We start from the raw sequence: 23,673 nt of genomic DNA, 5'->3' as shown, positions 1-23,673 counted from the left end.
TAACTTACATGAATGCTAACAAAGGCGACGATACTAAGTGCGTGATATTACTTTCCAATATGACTGCGTACATTCCGTTTATCAACGCATTACGCCAGAACGTGCGCGCGCGTTACACAGTAGACCATGCAGCCGAAATGCGACAGTGCGACCCTGCCAGGAGTCGAACCTGGAATCCCCTGATTCGTAGTCAGATGCCTTATCCATTGGGCCACAGGGCGATGCTTATGACTTCGCCCCATCGTTATTTTGGCTTGCGCATTCGTTTTACTTACGACAGAATTCTTCGTGTTTGTAGCCATGAAAGAAAGGGACTTCTGTGAGTGAATTTTTTTACTGTGGTCTAATAAAAAAGTCGAAACGCAGTGCCCAATATATGAATTGCTCCTAATAGCCGGAAACAGGCCGTGTCGATGATGTAGGCCGACATACGCAACGCAAACCAAAGAACGCTTTATGAAAATCCTAACACGGGCGCGGAAGAAGCCCAAATTAACAGAGTAGATGTAATGCTGAAGACCTCAAACTCCAGCAGCTTCTCTTTCAGACTATTGCGTCGTGCTACAAATAAAAATTAACATGCTTTCGCATAGTCGCGGCTCCCAAAACGGACATTATACGATGTACAGAAACACACATTTCTGTTTTCGCGCCAAATCAATTCCCGGGAGTGGTACTTTTACGTCCGCATACTTCGCACCGTCTTAAATTATATCTCATTTACACGGTAATGTTTAGTATACTTCTACTGTGATAACAAGCATCGTTTATCGTTGGATTGTTGTAAGAAAACATTAAAAATGAGTGAAGCAGCTTCTCCAAAGAAAATCGCACCCAAGAAGAAACCTGCTGCAAAGAAGACAGCTGATCACCCTAAATATGTGGACATGATCAAGGCTGCTATCGCTACCCTAAAGGAACGCGGTGGTTCATCTCGCCAAGCTATTACAAAATATATTCATACAAATTACAAAGTTGCTGAAAACTCAGATCATCATCTGAAAATGGCTCTTAAACGAGGAGTAACATCAGGCGATTTGATTCAAACTAAAGGCACTGGTGCTTCTGGATCATTCAAGCTAGGTCAGGTAAAAAAAGAAAAACCTAAGAAAAAGGCCGCAGCAAAAAAGCCAACGGCAAAGAAGCCTACTGCAAAGAAAAGTACACCAAAAAAGAAGCCAGCAAAGAAGAGCACGCCAAAGAAAGCAGCAAAGAAGCCTGCCACAAAGAAAGCCTCGGCTAAGAAACCAGCAGCTAAGAAACCCACAAAGAAGCCTGTTGCTAAAAAACCTGCAGCAAAGAAGGTCAAAAAGACTCCCAAAAAGGCAGCAAAGAAGACCGCAAAAAAATAATTTGTGTGTATCTGGCTATTACATTAACAAACGGCTATTTTTATAGCCACACATTTACAAAAAAACATTATCTTGGTACAAAGTTAAACTTGTTTAAGTCACTTAAACAGTTAAAAAAGAGTAATTTTAAGATTAGATTCCCTAAGTTTAAGTATTTTCGTTTTTAAATTTCTTATTTTCTTGCTTTTACTTTTCTTGCCCTTCATATTTTTAACATTGTCAAACTTTATGTAGCATAAAATTTTTATGTAGCATAAAATTTAAACAGAAAGCAGAACAAAGTTTGATATAAAAAGCTAGCCGTAATATTTTTTATGGATGTGTGGCTATAAAAATAGCCGTTTTTTGTTTGGTAAGATGCTTAGGCACGTTCCCCACGAATTCTTCTTGCCAACTGGATGTCTTTAGGCATGATTGTAACTCGTTTTGCGTGAATGGCACACAAGTTAGTATCCTCGAACAAGCCAACAAGGTACGCTTCAGAAGCCTCTTGCAGAGCCATAACGGCTGTGCTCTGGAATCGCAGATCTGTTTTGAAGTCCTGAGCAATTTCTCGCACAAGACGCTGGAAAGGCAACTTGCGGATCAAGAGCTCGGTTGACTTCTGGTATCTTCTGATTTCTCTGAGAGCAACTGTACCAGGTCTGTAACGATGTGGTTTTTTCACTCCTCCAGTAGCTGGTGCGCTTTTCCTCGCAGCTTTAGTGGCGAGTTGTTTTCGTGGAGCCTTTCCTCCAGTAGATTTACGTGCAGTTTGCTTTGTACGAGCCATATTTTAAGAAGTCGATGTAGTACGGATACACAAGACGGTCTAAAATGCACTATCGCGCCAAAGTTTTATTTCTCATATTGATTGACAGCTAAGGTTCAAAACAAACCATTTGATTGGTGCTAAGAAAGTAATTTCTGATTGGCTGCATAATGACATTACGCTCATTACTTTAACATTTTTATAAAATCTGTGTTTTTTGGCTACGGGAAAACGGCTGTATCTTCTGATACACAAAAGCTTTTGACTTTTTTTTTTTTTAGTAAGTAGCAGAAGGTTTGGCGAATTCCAACGATGCCAAATTTATTGCCTTACTGAAACATTAAGACCACGAATTTTTAAAAAAACTACAGTTTTACTTAAAAAAATGTACAAAATGTTCGGAACATTTTGTAATGACGCAACTCTATTGGTTAATTAGGGTGTTTCCACGAGCAGTAGGTAATTTTATGGCCTCTTTTTAAAGCTGTCTGAATTCTGTTAACTCAAACGTTGTTTTTGTACTCGTTCTGTACGCAACTATATCAATATGTCTGGACGCGGAAAAGGAGGTAAAGGATTGGGAAAAGGAGGTGCTAAACGTCACCGAAAAATTCTTCGTGATAACATTCAGGGAATCACAAAACCTGCTATTCGACGTCTTGCTCGACGAGGTGGTGTCAAACGTATCTCTGGCCTTATCTATGAGGAAACCAGAGGTGTACTGAAGGTTTTCTTAGAGAATGTTATTCGTGATGCTGTAACCTACACAGAGCACGCTAAACGCAAGACCGTTACCGCTATGGATGTTGTTTATGCCTTAAAACGTCAAGGAAGAACTCTTTACGGATTCGGAGGTTAAGCGTTGTCATTGCTCAACAAAAACGGCTATTTTTATAGCCACAAATCTTTTAAAACATTACTTTGTGCACGCTTCCAAATTACACAATGTGTAAAGTCTTGTCACAGTTACATTTATTGCTATACGATACTATGTCATATATGACACAAAAAAAATTTAGAAATACTTTGTAGGGTTAATTTGCCTGGGAGTGTTTCCGTGAAAAGCTGGGTTAAGTTAAATGTAAGCAATAACATGGATCAATGTACTTGTCTTTTCTGCAAGTACAGCTAATAATACGTATGAAAAGTGAAGCTAATCCACACACACACATGGGGAAGTATTTTAAATGTAGGCTAGTGTTCTTAAGCACATTATTTAGAAGTTTTATTAACTTCGGTTAACTTGTAGTGACGCCAAGTAAATGTTTTTTTAAAGATGTGTGGTCTTAAAAAAGACCGTTTGTGTTTGGTAGACGTTGGTTTACTTGCTGCTTGTGTATTTTGTGACGGCTTTTGTTCCTTCACTGACTGCGTGTTTTGCAAGTTCTCCAGGCAAGAGAAGACGTACTGCGGTTTGAATTTCACGAGAAGAGATGGTCGACTTTTTGTTTTGAAGAGCCAAACGCGAAGCTTCGGAAGCAATGCGCTCAAAGATGTCGTTGACAAATGAGTTCATGATGCTCATAGCTTTGCTTGAAACTCCGACATCTGGGTGAACTTGTTTCAAAACATTGTAGATGTAAATAGCATAACTTTCCTTTCTCTTTCTCTTGCGTTTCTTTTCACCAGTTCCACCAATCTTTCCTCCTTTTTTGCCGGCTCTTTTTTCACCTTTCTTGGCTACTTTAGGTGCCTGTTTTCCTCCTTTAGCTGCTGCGTCAGACATGGTTAAAAATTTTTGCTACTTAACTTGTAAATAAGCATTAAACTGCAAGTCAAAACTTTTTGTTTATAAGTAAAAAAATCGGATCGAATTCGATCCGAAAACGCCGATACGCAATTTAATTGGTTAAAAAAAAAATCTTTTGTTTAATACTTAATTATGATTGGTTAAAAAAACATGATTTCGATCCTATTTTTATGATGAAAAAACGAGTAAAGTTTATTTCGTTAACACTTACGTTAAATATTCGTACGTTTTTGTATTAACTTACAAATCAAATCGCAGTTATGTCTGGACGTGGAAAAGGTGGAAAAGCTAAGGCTAAAGCCAAGACAAGATCCTCAAGAGCTGGACTTCAATTTCCAGTCGGTAGAGTGCATAGATTCCTTCGTAGAGGGCACTATGCTAACCGAATTGGATCTGGAGCACCAGTTTACTTAGCAGCCGTCTTGGAATATTTATCTGCTGAGATATTGGAGTTGGCTGGTAACGCAGCAAGAGACAACAAAAAAGCTAGGATTATTCCAAGACATTTACAATTGGCTGTTCGTAATGATGAAGAATTAAACAAACTTTTGAGCGGTGTAACCATTGCAGCTGGTGGTGTTTTGCCAAACATTCAAGCTGTCTTACTCCCAAAGAAGAACGACAAATGACAGAAGAAGTAAACCGCTACACTCAGAAAACAACGGCTATTTTTATAGCCACACATCTTTAAAAAAACATTGTTTTTTTCACAAAACTATAACCTTAAAGTCTAATAGATAATCCATGCATACGCCTTGTCCTAAGTAACTCAAAGAAATTAAATAAAAAAATTTGATCACAACGTCAAAATAAATTGCACGTATTTGCCCCTACTAATGTCTACGGCCATACCACGATGAACACACCCGTTCTCGTCTGATCACGGAAGTTAAGCATCGTCGGGCCGGGATAGTACTTGGATGGGGGACCGCCTGGGAACTCCCGGTGTCGTAGGCTTTTCATTTTCATTTGTTGCCTTTTCATTTCAATGGTGCTGTGATATATTTCTTGTTATAACAATTAAGGAACGTGGCGGTTGTTGAAAGTGTTTCCTATGACATTTTCCTACGACATTTTCAGGTGATAGTACGAGAAAAAAGAGCTTTCAAATGCATACAAACTCGATCTATTGCCGATCATCCAATAACCCTGACGGAATGGCAAATAAAATAAAATTCCGCCGCCTTCCGAGGACTTATATCGCAATCACGTTTCGTAACAGCCAAGCGAGGTTTTACCTTAGCGTTTAAGTCACCACCGACATTTGGCCGCGCAACTTTTCTAAGCTCATTCATTTTGACTTAAGGAGGGGGCGAGCGCGGACGCAGGCCCCCACTACCAGAAATTGTACGGTCGAGTTACTGACGTTTGCAGTAATCGCAGAGGTCAGCCCAAGCGTAGTGCAATGCAAGAGCCTCACTCTGGAAGAAAACCCTCATTGATCAGTCTTTACTTCCCCGTCAGGTAAGTATGAGTTGGAACTGCACCGTAGCATGAGGGTACCCTTCAAAGTTTGTTAATGCTTGTGGCTTGAGTGTGTTATAAACTGCCGTGTCGCGGGGCATAGGCTGTATTCTCCCCCAGTGTACGCGTTTTGTTCCCGCCGTAGACTATGCAGAGTGCCGTCGGAAAGAGGACTGCTATTATTCTTTTATTGCTTATGTGGGCCGCCATCGGTAATAGTGCAACACCAAGGCAACCCGTGGTCACGGCGTGAATGAATCCACCTCCATGACCCAAGGCCAAAAATCAGATTAATATACTGACCATTCAGAGAATGGCCTACCAGATATTAAACTGATAAGAACAGATACTACACTTGATCTTAGCCATTAGGCCGAGAAGCGATAAAGAACAAGCGTTGCCATGATAGGCATCGTCCACACACCGTAACTGCTTGTGGAGCATGTCACGTTACTGTAAAGCTTACAACTGTCACCGCGTACGGATGGACGGCGACATAGTAAAAATCACGGCTGTTGATTTAGCCGTAGGATGGAGAGCGACTGTAGCGAGTGGATGGTAACTTACATGAATGCTAACAAAGGCGACGATACTAAGTGCGTGATATTACTTTCCAATATGACTGCGTACATTCCGTTTATCAACGCATTACGCCAGAACGTGCGCGCGCGTTACACAGTAGACCATGCAGCCGAAATGCGACAGTGCGACCCTGCCAGGAGTCGAACCTGGAATCCCCTGATTCGTAGTCAGATGCCTTATCCATTGGGCCACAGGGCGATGCTTATGACTTCGCCCCATCGTTATTTTGGCTTGCGCATTCGTTTTACTTACGACAGAATTCTTCGTGTTTGTAGCCATGAAAGAAAGGGACTTCTGTGAGTGAATTTTTTTACTGTGGTCTAATAAAAAAGTCGAAACGCAGTGCCCAATATATGAATTGCTCCTAATAGCCGGAAACAGGCCGTGTCGATGATGTAGGCCGACATACGCAACGCAAACCAAAGAACGCTTTATGAAAATCCTAACACGGGCGCGGAAGAAGCCCAAATTAACAGAGTAGATGTAATGCTGAAGACCTCAAACTCCAGCAGCTTCTCTTTCAGACTATTGCGTCGTGCTACAAATAAAAATTAACATGCTTTCGCATAGTCGCGGCTCCCAAAACGGACATTATACGATGTACAGAAACACACATTTCTGTTTTCGCGCCAAATCAATTCCCGGGAGTGGTACTTTTACGTCCGCATACTTCGCACCGTCTTAAATTATATCTCATTTACACGGTAATGTTTAGTATACTTCTACTGTGATAACAAGCATCGTTTATCGTTGGATTGTTGTAAGAAAACATTAAAAATGAGTGAAGCAGCTTCTCCAAAGAAAATCGCACCCAAGAAGAAACCTGCTGCAAAGAAGACAGCTGATCACCCTAAATATGTGGACATGATCAAGGCTGCTATCGCTACCCTAAAGGAACGCGGTGGTTCATCTCGCCAAGCTATTACAAAATATATTCATGCAAATTACAAAGTTGCTGAAAACTCAGATCATCATCTGAAAATGGCTCTTAAACGAGGAGTAACATCAGGCGATTTGATTCAAACTAAAGGCACTGGTGCTTCTGGATCATTCAAGCTAGGTCAGGTAAAAAAAGAAAAACCTAAGAAAAAGGCCGCAGCAAAAAAGCCAACGGCAAAGAAGCCTACTGCAAAGAAAAGTACACCAAAAAAGAAGCCAGCAAAGAAGAGCACGCCAAAGAAAGCAGCAAAGAAGCCTGCCACAAAGAAAGCCTCGGCTAAGAAACCAGCAGCTAAGAAACCCACAAAGAAGCCTGTTGCTAAAAAACCTGCAGCAAAGAAGGTCAAAAAGACTCCCAAAAAGGCAGCAAAGAAGACCGCAAAAAAATAATTTGTGTGTATCTGGCTATTACATTAACAAACGGCTATTTTTATAGCCACACATTTACAAAAAAACATTATCTTGGTACAAAGTTAAACTTGTTTAAGTCACTTAAACAGTTAAAAAAGAGTAATTTTAAGATTAGATTCCCTAAGTTTAAGTATTTTCGTTTTTAAATTTCTTATTTTCTTGCTTTTACTTTTCTTGCCCTTCATATTTTTAACATTGTCAAACTTTATGTAGCATAAAATTTTTATGTAGCATAAAATTTAAACAGAAAGCAGAACAAAGTTTGATATAAAAAGCTAGCCGTAATATTTTTTATGGATGTGTGGCTATAAAAATAGCCGTTTTTTGTTTGGTAAGATGCTTAGGCACGTTCCCCACGAATTCTTCTTGCCAACTGGATGTCTTTAGGCATGATTGTAACTCGTTTTGCGTGAATGGCACACAAGTTAGTATCCTCGAACAAGCCAACAAGGTACGCTTCAGAAGCCTCTTGCAGAGCCATAACGGCTGTGCTCTGGAATCGCAGATCTGTTTTGAAGTCCTGAGCAATTTCTCGCACAAGACGCTGGAAAGGCAACTTGCGGATCAAGAGCTCGGTTGACTTCTGGTATCTTCTGATTTCTCTGAGAGCAACTGTACCAGGTCTGTAACGATGTGGTTTTTTCACTCCTCCAGTAGCTGGTGCGCTTTTCCTCGCAGCTTTAGTGGCGAGTTGTTTTCGTGGAGCCTTTCCTCCAGTAGATTTACGTGCAGTTTGCTTTGTACGAGCCATATTTTAAGAAGTCGATGTAGTACGGATACACAAGACGGTCTAAAATGCACTATCGCGCCAAAGTTTTATTTCTCATATTGATTGACAGCTAAGGTTCAAAACAAACCATTTGATTGGTGCTAAGAAAGTAATTTCTGATTGGCTGCATAATGACATTACGCTCATTACTTTAACATTTTTATAAAATCTGTGTTTTTTGGCTACGGGAAAACGGCTGTATCTTCTGATACACAAAAGCTTTTGACTTTTTTTTTTTTTAGTAAGTAGCAGAAGGTTTGGCGAATTCCAACGATGCCAAATTTATTGCCTTACTGAAACATTAAGACCACGAATTTTTAAAAAAACTACAGTTTTACTTAAAAAAATGTACAAAATGTTCGGAACATTTTGTAATGACGCAACTCTATTGGTTAATTAGGGTGTTTCCACGAGCAGTAGGTAATTTTATGGCCTCTTTTTAAAGCTGTCTGAATTCTGTTAACTCAAACGTTGTTTTTGTACTCGTTCTGTACGCAACTATATCAATATGTCTGGACGCGGAAAAGGAGGTAAAGGATTGGGAAAAGGAGGTGCTAAACGTCACCGAAAAATTCTTCGTGATAACATTCAGGGAATCACAAAACCTGCTATTCGACGTCTTGCTCGACGAGGTGGTGTCAAACGTATCTCTGGCCTTATCTATGAGGAAACCAGAGGTGTACTGAAGGTTTTCTTAGAGAATGTTATTCGTGATGCTGTAACCTACACAGAGCACGCTAAACGCAAGACCGTTACCGCTATGGATGTTGTTTATGCCTTAAAACGTCAAGGAAGAACTCTTTACGGATTCGGAGGTTAAGCGTTGTCATTGCTCAACAAAAACGGCTATTTTTATAGCCACAAATCTTTTAAAACATTACTTTGTGCACGCTTCCAAATTACACAATGTGTAAAGTCTTGTCACAGTTACATTTATTGCTATACGATACTATGTCATATATGACACAAAAAAAATTTAGAAATACTTTGTAGGGTTAATTTGCCTGGGAGTGTTTCCGTGAAAAGCTGGGTTAAGTTAAATGTAAGCAATAACATGGATCAATGTACTTGTCTTTTCTGCAAGTACAGCTAATAATACGTATGAAAAGTGAAGCTAATCCACACACACACATGGGGAAGTATTTTAAATGTAGGCTAGTGTTCTTAAGCACATTATTTAGAAGTTTTATTAACTTCGGTTAACTTGTAGTGACGCCAAGTAAATGTTTTTTTAAAGATGTGTGGTCTTAAAAAAGACCGTTTGTGTTTGGTAGACGTTGGTTTACTTGCTACTTGTGTATTTTGTGACGGCTTTTGTTCCTTCACTGACTGCGTGTTTTGCAAGTTCTCCAGGCAAGAGAAGACGTACTGCGGTTTGAATTTCACGAGAAGAGATGGTCGACTTTTTGTTTTGAAGAGCCAAACGCGAAGCTTCGGAAGCAATGCGCTCAAAGATGTCGTTGACAAATGAGTTCATGATGCTCATAGCTTTGCTTGAAACTCCGACATCTGGGTGAACTTGTTTCAAAACATTGTAGATGTAAATAGCATAACTTTCCTTTCTCTTTCTCTTGCGTTTCTTTTCACCAGTTCCACCAATCTTTCCTCCTTTTTTGCCGGCTCTTTTTTCACCTTTCTTGGCTACTTTAGGTGCCTGTTTTCCTCCTTTAGCTGCTGCGTCAGACATGGTTAAAAATTTTTGCTACTTAACTTGTAAATAAGCATTAAACTGCAAGTCAAAACTTTTTGTTTATAAGTAAAAAAATCGGATCGAATTCGATCCGAAAACGCCGATACGCAATTTAATTGGTTAAAAAAAAAATCTTTTGTTTAATACTTAATTATGATTGGTTAAAAAAACATGATTTCGATCCTATTTTTATGATGAAAAAACGAGTAAAGTTTATTTCGTTAACACTTACGTTAAATATTCGTACGTTTTTGTATTAACTTACAAATCAAATCGCAGTTATGTCTGGACGTGGAAAAGGTGGAAAAGCTAAGGCTAAAGCCAAGACAAGATCCTCAAGAGCTGGACTTCAATTTCCAGTCGGTAGAGTGCATAGATTCCTTCGTAGAGGGCACTATGCTAACCGAATTGGATCTGGAGCACCAGTTTACTTAGCAGCCGTCTTGGAATATTTATCTGCTGAGATATTGGAGTTGGCTGGTAACGCAGCAAGAGACAACAAAAAAGCTAGGATTATTCCAAGACATTTACAATTGGCTGTTCGTAATGATGAAGAATTAAACAAACTTTTGAGCGGTGTAACCATTGCAGCTGGTGGTGTTTTGCCAAACATTCAAGCTGTCTTACTCCCAAAGAAGAACGACAAAGGACAGAAGAAGTAAACCGCTACACTCAGAAAACAACGGCTATTTTTATAGCCACACATCTTTAAAAAAACATTGTTTTTTTCACAAAACTATAACCTTAAAGTCTAATAGATAATCCATGCATACGCCTTGTCCTAAGTAACTCAAAGAAATTAAATAAAAAAATTTGATCACAACGTCAAAATAAATTGCACGTATTTGCCCCTACTAATGTCTACGGCCATACCACGATGAACACACCCGTTCTCGTCTGATCACGGAAGTTAAGCATCGTCGGGCCGGGATAGTACTTGGATGGGGGACCGCCTGGGAACTCCCGGTGTCGTAGGCTTTTCATTTTCATTTGTTGCCTTTTCATTTCAATGGTGCTGTGATATATTTCTTGTTATAACAATTAAGGAACGTGGCGGTTGTTGAAAGTGTTTCCTATGACATTTTCCTACGACATTTTCAGGTGATAGTACGAGAAAAAAGAGCTTTCAAATGCATACAAACTCGATCTATTGCCGATCATCCAATAACCCTGACGGAATGGCAAATAAAATAAAATTCCGCCGCCTTCCGAGGACTTATATCGCAATCACGTTTCGTAACAGCCAAGCGAGGTTTTACCTTAGCGTTTAAGTCACCACCGACATTTGGCCGCGCAACTTTTCTAAGCTCATTCATTTTGACTTAAGGAGGGGGCGAGCGCGGACGCAGGCCCCCACTACCAGAAATTGTACGGTCGAGTTACTGACGTTTGCAGTAATCGCAGAGGTCAGCCCAAGCGTAGTGCAATGCAAGAGCCTCACTCTGGAAGAAAACCCTCATTGATCAGTCTTTACTTCCCCGTCAGGTAAGTATGAGTTGGAACTGCACCGTAGCATGAGGGTACCCTTCAAAGTTTGTTAATGCTTGTGGCTTGAGTGTGTTATAAACTGCCGTGTCGCGGGGCATAGGCTGTATTCTCCCCCAGTGTACGCGTTTTGTTCCCGCCGTAGACTATGCAGAGTGCCGTCGGAAAGAGGACTGCTATTATTCTTTTATTGCTTATGTGGGCCGCCATCGGTAATAGTGCAACACCAAGGCAACCCGTGGTCACGGCGTGAATGAATCCACCTCCATGACCCAAGGCCAAAAATCAGATTAATATACTGACCATTCAGAGAATGGCCTACCAGATATTAAACTGATAAGAACAGATACTACACTTGATCTTAGCCATTAGGCCGAGAAGCGATAAAGAACAAGCGTTGCCATGATAGGCATCGTCCACACACCGTAACTGCTTGTGGAGCATGTCACGTTACTGTAAAGCTTACAACTGTCACCGCGTACGGATGGACGGCGACATAGTAAAAATCACGGCTGTTGATTTAGCCGTAGGATGGAGAGCGACTGTAGCGAGTGGATGGTAACTTACATGAATGCTAACAAAGGCGACGATACTAAGTGCGTGATATTACTTTCCAATATGACTGCGTACATTCCGTTTATCAACGCATTACGCCAGAACGTGCGCGCGCGTTACACAGTAGACCATGCAGCCGAAATGCGACAGTGCGACCCTGCCAGGAGTCGAACCTGGAATCCCCTGATTCGTAGTCAGATGCCTTATCCATTGGGCCACAGGGCGATGCTTATGACTTCGCCCCATCGTTATTTTGGCTTGCGCATTCGTTTTACTTACGACAGAATTCTTCGTGTTTGTAGCCATGAAAGAAAGGGACTTCTGTGAGTGAATTTTTTTACTGTGGTCTAATAAAAAAGTCGAAACGCAGTGCCCAATATATGAATTGCTCCTAATAGCCGGAAACAGGCCGTGTCGATGATGTAGGCCGACATACGCAACGCAAACCAAAGAACGCTTTATGAAAATCCTAACACGGGCGCGGAAGAAGCCCAAATTAACAGAGTAGATGTAATGCTGAAGACCTCAAACTCCAGCAGCTTCTCTTTCAGACTATTGCGTCGTGCTACAAATAAAAATTAACATGCTTTCGCATAGTCGCGGCTCCCAAAACGGACATTATACGATGTACAGAAACACACATTTCTGTTTTCGCGCCAAATCAATTCCCGGGAGTGGTACTTTTACGTCCGCATACTTCGCACCGTCTTAAATTATATCTCATTTACACGGTAATGTTTAGTATACTTCTACTGTGATAACAAGCATCGTTTATCGTTGGATTGTTGTAAGAAAACATTAAAAATGAGTGAAGCAGCTTCTCCAAAGAAAATCGCACCCAAGAAGAAACCTGCTGCAAAGAAGACAGCTGATCACCCTAAATATGTGGACATGATCAAGGCTGCTATCGCTACCCTAAAGGAACGCGGTGGTTCATCTCGCCAAGCTATTACAAAATATATTCATGCAAATTACAAAGTTGCTGAAAACTCAGATCATCATCTGAAAATGGCTCTTAAACGAGGAGTAACATCAGGCGATTTGATTCAAACTAAAGGCACTGGTGCTTCTGGATCATTCAAGCTAGGTCAGGTAAAAAAAGAAAAACCTAAGAAAAAGGCCGCAGCAAAAAAGCCAACGGCAAAGAAGCCTACTGCAAAGAAAAGTACACCAAAAAAGAAGCCAGCAAAGAAGAGCACGCCAAAGAAAGCAGCAAAGAAGCCTGCCACAAAGAAAGCCTCGGCTAAGAAACCAGCAGCTAAGAAACCCACAAAGAAGCCTGTTGCTAAAAAACCTGCAGCAAAGAAGGTCAAAAAGACTCCCAAAAAGGCAGCAAAGAAGACCGCAAAAAAATAATTTGTGTGTATCTGGCTATTACATTAACAAACGGCTATTTTTATAGCCACACATTTACAAAAAAACATTATCTTGGTACAAAGTTAAACTTGTTTAAGTCACTTAAACAGTTAAAAAAGAGTAATTTTAAGATTAGATTCCCTAAGTTTAAGTATTTTCGTTTTTAAATTTCTTATTTTCTTGCTTTTACTTTTCTTGCCCTTCATATTTTTAACATTGTCAAACTTTATGTAGCATAAAATTTTTATGTAGCATAAAATTTAAACAGAAAGCAGAACAAAGTTTGATATAAAAAGCTAGCCGTAATATTTTTTATGGATGTGTGGCTATAAAAATAGCCGTTTTTTGTTTGGTAAGATGCTTAGGCACGTTCCCCACGAATTCTTCTTGCCAACTGGATGTCTTTAGGCATGATTGTAACTCGTTTTGCGTGAATGGCACACAAGTTAGTATCCTCGAACAAGCCAACAAGGTACGCTTCAGAAGCCTCTTGCAGAGCCATAACGGCTGTGCTCTGGAATCGCAGATCTGTTTTGAAGTCCTGAGCAATTTCTCGCACAAGACGCTGGAAAGGCAACTTGCGGATCAAGAGCTCGGTTGACTTCTGGTATCTTCTGATTTCTCTGAGAGCAACTGTACCAGGTCTGTAACGATGTGGTTTTTTCACTCCTCCAGTAGCTGGTGCGCTTTTCCTCGCAGCTTTAGTGGCGAGTTGTTTTCGTGGAGCCTTTCCTCCAGTAGATTTACGTGCAGTTTGCTTTGTACGAGCCATATTTTAAGAAGTCGATGTAGTACGGATACACAAGACGGTCTAAAATGCACTATCGCGCCAAAGTTTTATTTCTCATATTGATTGACAGCTAAGGTTCAAAACAAACCATTTGATTGGTGCTAAGAAAGTAATTTCTGATTGGCTGCATAATGACATTACGCTCATTACTTTAACATTTTTATAAAATCTGTGTTTTTTGGCTACGGGAAAACGGCTGTATCTTCTGATACACAAAAGCTTTTGACTTTTTTTTTTTTTAGTAAGTAGCAGAAGGTTTGGCGAATTCCAACGATGCCAAATTTATTGCCTTACTGAAACATTAAGACCACGAATTTTTAAAAAAACTACAGTTTTACTTAAAAAAATGTACAAAATGTTCGGAACATTTTGTAATGACGCAACTCTATTGGTTAATTAGGGTGTTTCCACGAGCAGTAGGTAATTTTATGGCCTCTTTTTAAAGCTGTCTGAATTCTGTTAACTCAAACGTTGTTTTTGTACTCGTTCTGTACGCAACTATATCAATATGTCTGGACGCGGAAAAGGAGGTAAAGGATTGGGAAAAGGAGGTGCTAAACGTCACCGAAAAATTCTTCGTGATAACATTCAGGGAATCACAAAACCTGCTATTCGACGTCTTGCTCGACGAGGTGGTGTCAAACGTATCTCTGGCCTTATCTATGAGGAAACCAGAGGTGTACTGAAGGTTTTCTTAGAGAATGTTATTCGTGATGCTGTAACCTACACAGAGCACGCTAAACGCAAGACCGTTACCGCTATGGATGTTGTTTATGCCTTAAAACGTCAAGGAAGAACTCTTTACGGATTCGGAGGTTAAGCGTTGTCATTGCTCAACAAAAACGGCTATTTTTATAGCCACAAATCTTTTAAAACATTACTTTGTGCACGCTTCCAAATTACACAATGTGTAAAGTCTTGTCACAGTTACATTTATTGCTATACGATACTATGTCATATATGACACAAAAAAAATTTAGAAATACTTTGTAGGGTTAATTTGCCTGGGAGTGTTTCCGTGAAAAGCTGGGTTAAGTTAAATGTAAGCAATAACATGGATCAATGTACTTGTCTTTTCTGCAAGTACAGCTAATAATACGTATGAAAAGTGAAGCTAATCCACACACACACATGGGGAAGTATTTTAAATGTAGGCTAGTGTTCTTAAGCACATTATTTAGAAGTTTTATTAACTTCGGTTAACTTGTAGTGACGCCAAGTAAATGTTTTTTTAAAGATGTGTGGTCTTAAAAAAGACCGTTTGTGTTTGGTAGACGTTGGTTTACTTGCTGCTTGTGTATTTTGTGACGGCTTTTGTTCCTTCACTGACTGCGTGTTTTGCAAGTTCTCCAGGCAAGAGAAGACGTACTGCGGTTTGAATTTCACGAGAAGAGATGGTCGACTTTTTGTTTTGAAGAGCCAAACGCGAAGCTTCGGAAGCAATGCGCTCAAAGATGTCGTTGACAAATGAGTTCATGATGCTCATAGCTTTGCTTGAAACTCCGACATCTGGGTGAACTTGTTTCAAAACATTGTAGATGTAAATAGCATAACTTTCCTTTCTCTTTCTCTTGCGTTTCTTTTCACCAGTTCCACCAATCTTTCCTCCTTTTTTGCCGGCTCTTTTTTCACCTTTCTTGGCTACTTTAGGTGCCTGTTTTCCTCCTTTAGCTGCTGCGTCAGACATGGTTAAAAATTTTTGCTACTTAACTTGTAAATAAGCATTAAACTGCAAGTCAAAACTTTTTGTTTATAAGTAAAAAAATCGGATCGAATTCGATCCGAAAACGCCGATACGCAATTTAATTGGTTAAAAAAAAAATCTTTTGTTTAATACTTAATTATGATTGGTTAAAAAAACATGATTTCGATCCTATTTTTATGATGAAAAAACGAGTAAAGTTTATTTCGTTAACACTTACGTTAAATATTCGTACGTTTTTGTATTAACTTACAAATCAAATCGCAGTTATGTCTGGACGTGGAAAAGGTGGAAAAGCTAAGGCTAAAGCCAAGACAAGATCCTCAAGAGCTGGACTTCAATTTCCAGTCGGTAGAGTGCATAGATTCCTTCGTAGAGGGCACTATGCTAACCGAATTGGATCTGGAGCACCAGTTTACTTAGCAGCCGTCTTGGAATATTTATCTGCTGAGATATTGGAGTTGGCTGGTAACGCAGCAAGAGACAACAAAAAAGCTAGGATTATTCCAAGACATTTACAATTGGCTGTTCGTAATGATGAAGAATTAAACAAACTTTTGAGCGGTGTAACCATTGCAGCTGGTGGTGTTTTGCCAAACATTCAAGCTGTCTTACTCCCAAAGAAGAACGACAAAGGACAGAAGAAGTAAACCGCTACACTCAGAAAACAACGGCTATTTTTATAGCCACACATCTTTAAAAAAACATTGTTTTTTTCACAAAACTATAACCTTAAAGTCTAATAGATAATCCATGCATACGCCTTGTCCTAAGTAACTCAAAGAAATTAAATAAAAAAATTTGATCACAACGTCAAAATAAATTGCACGTATTTGCCCCTACTAATGTCTACGGCCATACCACGATGAACACACCCGTTCTCGTCTGATCACGGAAGTTAAGCATCGTCGGGCCGGGATAGTACTTGGATGGGGGACCGCCTGGGAACTCCCGGTGTCGTAGGCTTTTCATTTTCATTTGTTGCCTTTTCATTTCAATGGTGCTGTGATATATTTCTTGTTATAACAATTAAGGAACGTGGCGGTTGTTGAAAGTGTTTCCTATGACATTTTCCTACGACATTTTCAGGTGATAGTACGAGAAAAAAGAGCTTTCAAATGCATACAAACTCGATCTATTGCCGATCATCCAATAACCCTGACGGAATGGCAAATAAAATAAAATTCCGCCGCCTTCCGAGGACTTATATCGCAATCACGTTTCGTAACAGCCAAGCGAGGTTTTACCTTAGCGTTTAAGTCACCACCGACATTTGGCCGCGCAACTTTTCTAAGCTCATTCATTTTGACTTAAGGAGGGGGCGAGCGCGGACGCAGGCCCCCACTACCAGAAATTGTACGGTCGAGTTACTGACGTTTGCAGTAATCGCAGAGGTCAGCCCAAGCGTAGTGCAATGCAAGAGCCTCACTCTGGAAGAAAACCCTCATTGATCAGTCTTTACTTCCCCGTCAGGTAAGTATGAGTTGGAACTGCACCGTAGCATGAGGGTACCCTTCTAAGTTTGTTAATGCTTGTGGCTTGAGTGTGTTATAAACTGCCGTGTCGCGGGGCATAGGCTGTATTCTCCCCCAGTGTACGCGTTTTGTTCCCGCCGTAGACTATGCAGAGTGCCGTCGGAAAGAGGACTGCTATTATTCTTTTATTGCTTATGTGGGCCGCCATCGGTAATAGTGCAACACCAAGGCAACCCGTGGTCACGGCGTGAATGAATCCACCTCCATGACCCAAGGCCAAAAATCAGATTAATATACTGACCATTCAGAGAATGGCCTACCAGATATTAAACTGATAAGAACAGATACTACACTTGATCTTAGCCATTAGGCCGAGAAGCGATAAAGAACAAGCGTTGCCATGATAGGCATCGTCCACACACCGTAACTGCTTGTGGAGCATGTCACGTTACTGTAAAGCTTACAACTGTCACCGCGTACGGATGGACGGCGACATAGTAAAAATCACGGCTGTTGATTTAGCCGTAGGATGGAGAGCGACTGTAGCGAGTGGATGGTAACTTACATGAATGCTAACAAAGGCGACGATACTAAGTGCGTGATATTACTTTCCAATATGACTGCGTACATTCCGTTTATCAACGCATTACGCCAGAACGTGCGCGCGCGTTACACAGTAGACCATGCAGCCGAAATGCGACAGTGCGACCCTGCCAGGAGTCGAACCTGGAATCCCCTGATTCGTAGTCAGATGCCTTATCCATTGGGCCACAGGGCGATGCTTATGACTTCGCCCCATCGTTATTTTGGCTTGCGCATTCGTTTTACTTACGACAGAATTCTTCGTGTTTGTAGCCATGAAAGAAAGGGACTTCTGTGAGTGAATTTTTTTACTGTGGTCTAATAAAAAAGTCGAAACGCAGTGCCCAATATATGAATTGCTCCTAATAGCCGGAAACAGGCCGTGTCGATGATGTAGGCCGACATACGCAACGCAAACCAAAGAACGCTTTATGAAAATCCTAACACGGGCGCGGAAGAAGCCCAAATTAACAGAGTAGATGTAATGCTGAAGACCTCAAACTCCAGCAGCTTCTCTTTCAGACTATTGCGTCGTGCTACAAATAAAAATTAACATGCTTTCGCATAGTCGCGGCTCCCAAAACGGACATTATACGATGTACAGAAACACACATTTCTGTTTTCGCGCCAAATCAATTCCCGGGAGTGGTACTTTTACGTCCGCATACTTCGCACCGTCTTAAATTATATCTCATTTACACGGTAATGTTTAGTATACTTCTACTGTGATAACAAGCATCGTTTATCGTTGGATTGTTGTAAGAAAACATTAAAAATGAGTGAAGCAGCTTCTCCAAAGAAAATCGCACCCAAGAAGAAACCTGCTGCAAAGAAGACAGCTGATCACCCTAAATATGTGGACATGATCAAGGCTGCTATCGCTACCCTAAAGGAACGCGGTGGTTCATCTCGCCAAGCTATTACAAAATATATTCATGCAAATTACAAAGTTGCTGAAAACTCAGATCATCATCTGAAAATGGCTCTTAAACGAGGAGTAACATCAGGCGATTTGATTCAAACTAAAGGCACTGGTGCTTCTGGATCATTCAAGCTAGGTCAGGTAAAAAAAGAAAAACCTAAGAAAAAGGCCGCAGCAAAAAAGCCAACGGCAAAGAAGCCTACTGCAAAGAAAAGTACACCAAAAAAGAAGCCAGCAAAGAAGAGCACGCCAAAGAAAGCAGCAAAGAAGCCTGCCACAAAGAAAGCCTCGGCTAAGAAACCAGCAGCTAAGAAACCCACAAAGAAGCCTGTTGCTAAAAAACCTGCAGCAAAGAAGGTCAAAAAGACTCCCAAAAAGGCAGCAAAGAAGACCGCAAAAAAATAATTTGTGTGTATCTGGCTATTACATTAACAAACGGCTATTTTTATAGCCACACATTTACAAAAAAACATTATCTTGGTACAAAGTTAAACTTGTTTAAGTCACTTAAACAGTTAAAAAAGAGTAATTTTAAGATTAGATTCCCTAAGTTTAAGTATTTTCGTTTTTAAATTTCTTATTTTCTTGCTTTTACTTTTCTTGCCCTTCATATTTTTAACATTGTCAAACTTTATGTAGCATAAAATTTTTATGTAGCATAAAATTTAAACAGAAAGCAGAACAAAGTTTGATATAAAAAGCTAGCCGTAATATTTTTTATGGATGTGTGGCTATAAAAATAGCCGTTTTTTGTTTGGTAAGATGCTTAGGCACGTTCCCCACGAATTCTTCTTGCCAACTGGATGTCTTTAGGCATGATTGTAACTCGTTTTGCGTGAATGGCACACAAGTTAGTATCCTCGAACAAGCCAACAAGGTACGCTTCAGAAGCCTCTTGCAGAGCCATAACGGCTGTGCTCTGGAATCGCAGATCTGTTTTGAAGTCCTGAGCAATTTCTCGCACAAGACGCTGGAAAGGCAACTTGCGGATCAAGAGCTCGGTTGACTTCTGGTATCTTCTGATTTCTCTGAGAGCAACTGTACCAGGTCTGTAACGATGTGGTTTTTTCACTCCTCCAGTAGCTGGTGCGCTTTTCCTCGCAGCTTTAGTGGCGAGTTGTTTTCGTGGAGCCTTTCCTCCAGTAGATTTACGTGCAGTTTGCTTTGTACGAGCCATATTTTAAGAAGTCGATGTAGTACGGATACACAAGACGGTCTAAAATGCACTATCGCGCCAAAGTTTTATTTCTCATATTGATTGACAGCTAAGGTTCAAAACAAACCATTTGATTGGTGCTAAGAAAGTAATTTCTGATTGGCTGCATAATGACATTACGCTCATTACTTTAACATTTTTATAAAATCTGTGTTTTTTGGCTACGGGAAAACGGCTGTATCTTCTGATACACAAAAGCTTTTGACTTTTTTTTTTTTTAGTAAGTAGCAGAAGGTTTGGCGAATTCCAACGATGCCAAATTTATTGCCTTACTGAAACATTAAGACCACGAATTTTTAAAAAAACTACAGTTTTACTTAAAAAAATGTACAAAATGTTCGGAACATTTTGTAATGACGCAACTCTATTGGTTAATTAGGGTGTTTCCACGAGCAGTAGGTAATTTTATGGCCTCTTTTTAAAGCTGTCTGAATTCTGTTAACTCAAACGTTGTTTTTGTACTCGTTCTGTACGCAACTATATCAATATGTCTGGACGCGGAAAAGGAGGTAAAGGATTGGGAAAAGGAGGTGCTAAACGTCACCGAAAAATTCTTCGTGATAACATTCAGGGAATCACAAAACCTGCTATTCGACGTCTTGCTCGACGAGGTGGTGTCAAACGTATCTCTGGCCTTATCTATGAGGAAACCAGAGGTGTACTGAAGGTTTTCTTAGAGAATGTTATTCGTGATGCTGTAACCTACACAGAGCACGCTAAACGCAAGACCGTTACCGCTATGGATGTTGTTTATGCCTTAAAACGTCAAGGAAGAACTCTTTACGGATTCGGAGGTTAAGCGTTGTCATTGCTCAACAAAAACGGCTATTTTTATAGCCACAAATCTTTTAAAACATTACTTTGTGCACGCTTCCAAATTACACAATGTGTAAAGTCTTGTCACAGTTACATTTATTGCTATACGATACTATGTCATATATGACACAAAAAAAATTTAGAAATACTTTGTAGGGTTAATTTGCCTGGGAGTGTTTCCGTGAAAAGCTGGGTTAAGTTAAATGTAAGCAATAACATGGATCAATGTACTTGTCTTTTCTGCAAGTACAGCTAATAATACGTATGAAAAGTGAAGCTAATCCACACACACACATGGGGAAGTATTTTAAATGTAGGCTAGTGTTCTTAAGCACATTATTTAGAAGTTTTATTAACTTCGGTTAACTTGTAGTGACGCCAAGTAAATGTTTTTTTAAAGATGTGTGGTCTTAAAAAAGACCGTTTGTGTTTGGTAGACGTTGGTTTACTTGCTGCTTGTGTATTTTGTGACGGCTTTTGTTCCTTCACTGACTGCGTGTTTTGCAAGTTCTCCAGGCAAGAGAAGACGTACTGCGGTTTGAATTTCACGAGAAGAGATGGTCGACTTTTTGTTTTGAAGAGCCAAACGCGAAGCTTCGGAAGCAATGCGCTCAAAGATGTCGTTGACAAATGAGTTCATGATGCTCATAGCTTTGCTTGAAACTCCGACATCTGGGTGAACTTGTTTCAAAACATTGTAGATGTAAATAGCATAACTTTCCTTTCTCTTTCTCTTGCGTTTCTTTTCACCAGTTCCACCAATCTTTCCTCCTTTTTTGCCGGCTCTTTTTTCACCTTTCTTGGCTACTTTAGGTGCCTGTTTTCCTCCTTTAGCTGCTGCGTCAGACATGGTTAAAAATTTTTGCTACTTAACTTGTAAATAAGCATTAAACTGCAAGTCAAAACTTTTTGTTTATAAGTAAAAAAATCGGATCGAATTCGATCCGAAAACGCCGATACGCAATTTAATTGGTTAAAAAAAAAATCTTTTGTTTAATACTTAATTATGATTGGTTAAAAAAACATGATTTCGATCCTATTTTTATGATGAAAAAACGAGTAAAGTTTATTTCGTTAACACTTACGTTAAATATTCGTACGTTTTTGTATTAACTTACAAATCAAATCGCAGTTATGTCTGGACGTGGAAAAGGTGGAAAAGCTAAGGCTAAAGCCAAGACAAGATCCTCAAGAGCTGGACTTCAATTTCCAGTCGGTAGAGTGCATAGATTCCTTCGTAGAGGGCACTATGCTAACCGAATTGGATCTGGAGCACCAGTTTACTTAGCAGCCGTCTTGGAATATTTATCTGCTGAGATATTGGAGTTGGCTGGTAACGCAGCAAGAGACAACAAAAAAGCTAGGATTATTCCAAGACATTTACAATTGGCTGTTCGTAATGATGAAGAATTAAACAAACTTTTGAGCGGTGTAACCATTGCAGCTGGTGGTGTTTTGCCAAACATTCAAGCTGTCTTACTCCCAAAGAAGAACGACAAAGGACAGAAGAAGTAAACCGCTACACTCAGAAAACAACGGCTATTTTTATAGCCACACATCTTTAAAAAAACATTGTTTTTTTCACAAAACTATAACCTTAAAGTCTAATAGATAATCCATGCATACGCCTTGTCCTAAGTAACTCAAAGAAATTAAATAAAAAAATTTGATCACAACGTCAAAATAAATTGCACGTATTTGCCCCTACTAATGTCTACGGCCATACCACGATGAACACACCCGTTCTCGTCTGATCACGGAAGTTAAGCATCGTCGGGCCGGGATAGTACTTGGATGGGGGACCGCCTGGGAACTCCCGGTGTCGTAGGCTTTTCATTTTCATTTGTTGCCTTTTCATTTCAATGGTGCTGTGATATATTTCTTGTTATAACAATTAAGGAACGTGGCGGTTGTTGAAAGTGTTTCCTATGACATTTTCCTACGACATTTTCAGGTGATAGTACGAGAAAAAAGAGCTTTCAAATGCATACAAACTCGATCTATTGCCGATCATCCAATAACCCTGACGGAATGGCAAATAAAATAAAATTCCGCCGCCTTCCGAGGACTTATATCGCAATCACGTTTCGTAACAGCCAAGCGAGGTTTTACCTTAGCGTTTAAGTCACCACCGACATTTGGCCGCGCAACTTTTCTAAGCTCATTCATTTTGACTTAAGGAGGGGGCGAGCGCGGACGCAGGCCCCCACTACCAGAAATTGTACGGTCGAGTTACTGACGTTTGCAGTAATCGCAGAGGTCAGCCCAAGCGTAGTGCAATGCAAGAGCCTCACTCTGGAAGAAAACCCTCATTGATCAGTCTTTACTTCCCCGTCAGGTAAGTATGAGTTGGAACTGCACCGTAGCATGAGGGTACCCTTCAAAGTTTGTTAATGCTTGTGGCTTGAGTGTGTTATAAACTGCCGTGTCGCGGGGCATAGGCTGTATTCTCCCCCAGTGTACGCGTTTTGTTCCCGCCGTAGACTATGCAGAGTGCCGTCGGAAAGAGGACTGCTATTATTCTTTTATTGCTTATGTGGGCCGCCATCGGTAATAGTGCAACACCAAGGCAACCCGTGGTCACGGCGTGAATGAATCCACCTCCATGACCCAAGGCCAAAAATCAGATTAATATACTGACCATTCAGAGAATGGCCTACCAGATATTAAACTGATAAGAACAGATACTACACTTGATCTTAGCCATTAGGCCGAGAAGCGATAAAGAACAAGCGTTGCCATGATAGGCATCGTCCACACACCGTAACTGCTTGTGGAGCATGTCACGTTACTGTAAAGCTTACAACTGTCACCGCGTACGGATGGACGGCGACATAGTAAAAATCACGGCTGTTGATTTAGCCGTAGGATGGAGAGCGACTGTAGCGAGTGGATGGTAACTTACATGAATGCTAACAAAGGCGACGATACTAAGTGCGTGATATTACTTTCCAATATGACTGCGTACATTCCGTTTATCAACGCATTACGCCAGAACGTGCGCGCGCGTTACACAGTAGACCATGCAGCCGAAATGCGACAGTGCGACCCTGCCAGGAGTCGAAC

At 40.4% G+C, this 23,673-nt stretch overlaps 1 protein-coding gene and 12 non-coding genes across 13 annotated transcripts in view; 4 read left to right on the top strand and 9 right to left on the bottom strand.

Annotated features, from left to right (window-relative positions):
* The window catches only part of LOC130657762 (histone H2A-beta, sperm), a 198,997-nt gene that overhangs the window by 64,737 nt on the left and 110,587 nt on the right, over positions 1 to 23,673 (bottom strand). The gene's annotated exons all lie outside the window — the stretch shown is intronic.
* On the top strand, positions 4,692 to 4,810 carry LOC130659635 (5S ribosomal RNA). The gene has a single exon (XR_008986839.1). It is a non-coding gene; the product is annotated as a 5S ribosomal RNA (ribosomal RNA).
* LOC130659618 (U1 spliceosomal RNA) lies at positions 5,161 to 5,325 on the bottom strand. The gene has a single exon (XR_008986823.1). It is a non-coding gene; the product is annotated as a U1 spliceosomal RNA (small nuclear RNA).
* On the bottom strand, positions 5,511 to 5,702 carry LOC130660673 (U2 spliceosomal RNA). The gene has a single exon (XR_008987871.1). It is a non-coding gene; the product is annotated as a U2 spliceosomal RNA (small nuclear RNA).
* On the top strand, positions 10,568 to 10,686 carry LOC130659622 (5S ribosomal RNA). Its single transcript, XR_008986827.1, has one exon. It is a non-coding gene; the product is annotated as a 5S ribosomal RNA (ribosomal RNA).
* Positions 11,037 to 11,201, bottom strand: LOC130659617 (U1 spliceosomal RNA). The gene has a single exon (XR_008986822.1). It is a non-coding gene; the product is annotated as a U1 spliceosomal RNA (small nuclear RNA).
* On the bottom strand, positions 11,387 to 11,578 carry LOC130660672 (U2 spliceosomal RNA). The gene has a single exon (XR_008987870.1). It is a non-coding gene; the product is annotated as a U2 spliceosomal RNA (small nuclear RNA).
* LOC130659610 (5S ribosomal RNA) lies at positions 16,444 to 16,562 on the top strand. The gene has a single exon (XR_008986815.1). It is a non-coding gene; the product is annotated as a 5S ribosomal RNA (ribosomal RNA).
* Positions 16,913 to 17,077, bottom strand: LOC130659616 (U1 spliceosomal RNA). Its single transcript, XR_008986820.1, has one exon. It is a non-coding gene; the product is annotated as a U1 spliceosomal RNA (small nuclear RNA).
* Positions 17,263 to 17,454, bottom strand: LOC130660671 (U2 spliceosomal RNA). Its single transcript, XR_008987869.1, has one exon. It is a non-coding gene; the product is annotated as a U2 spliceosomal RNA (small nuclear RNA).
* LOC130659598 (5S ribosomal RNA) lies at positions 22,320 to 22,438 on the top strand. The gene has a single exon (XR_008986803.1). It is a non-coding gene; the product is annotated as a 5S ribosomal RNA (ribosomal RNA).
* LOC130659615 (U1 spliceosomal RNA) lies at positions 22,789 to 22,953 on the bottom strand. Its single transcript, XR_008986819.1, has one exon. It is a non-coding gene; the product is annotated as a U1 spliceosomal RNA (small nuclear RNA).
* LOC130660670 (U2 spliceosomal RNA) lies at positions 23,139 to 23,330 on the bottom strand. The gene has a single exon (XR_008987868.1). It is a non-coding gene; the product is annotated as a U2 spliceosomal RNA (small nuclear RNA).

Source organism: Hydractinia symbiolongicarpus, chromosome 9 (genome assembly GCF_029227915.1).
Source record: "Hydractinia symbiolongicarpus strain clone_291-10 chromosome 9, HSymV2.1, whole genome shotgun sequence".
Classification (NCBI taxonomy): Eukaryota; Metazoa; Cnidaria; class Hydrozoa; order Anthoathecata; family Hydractiniidae; genus Hydractinia; species Hydractinia symbiolongicarpus.
This window is presented reverse-complemented; position numbering and strand designations above follow the sequence as displayed.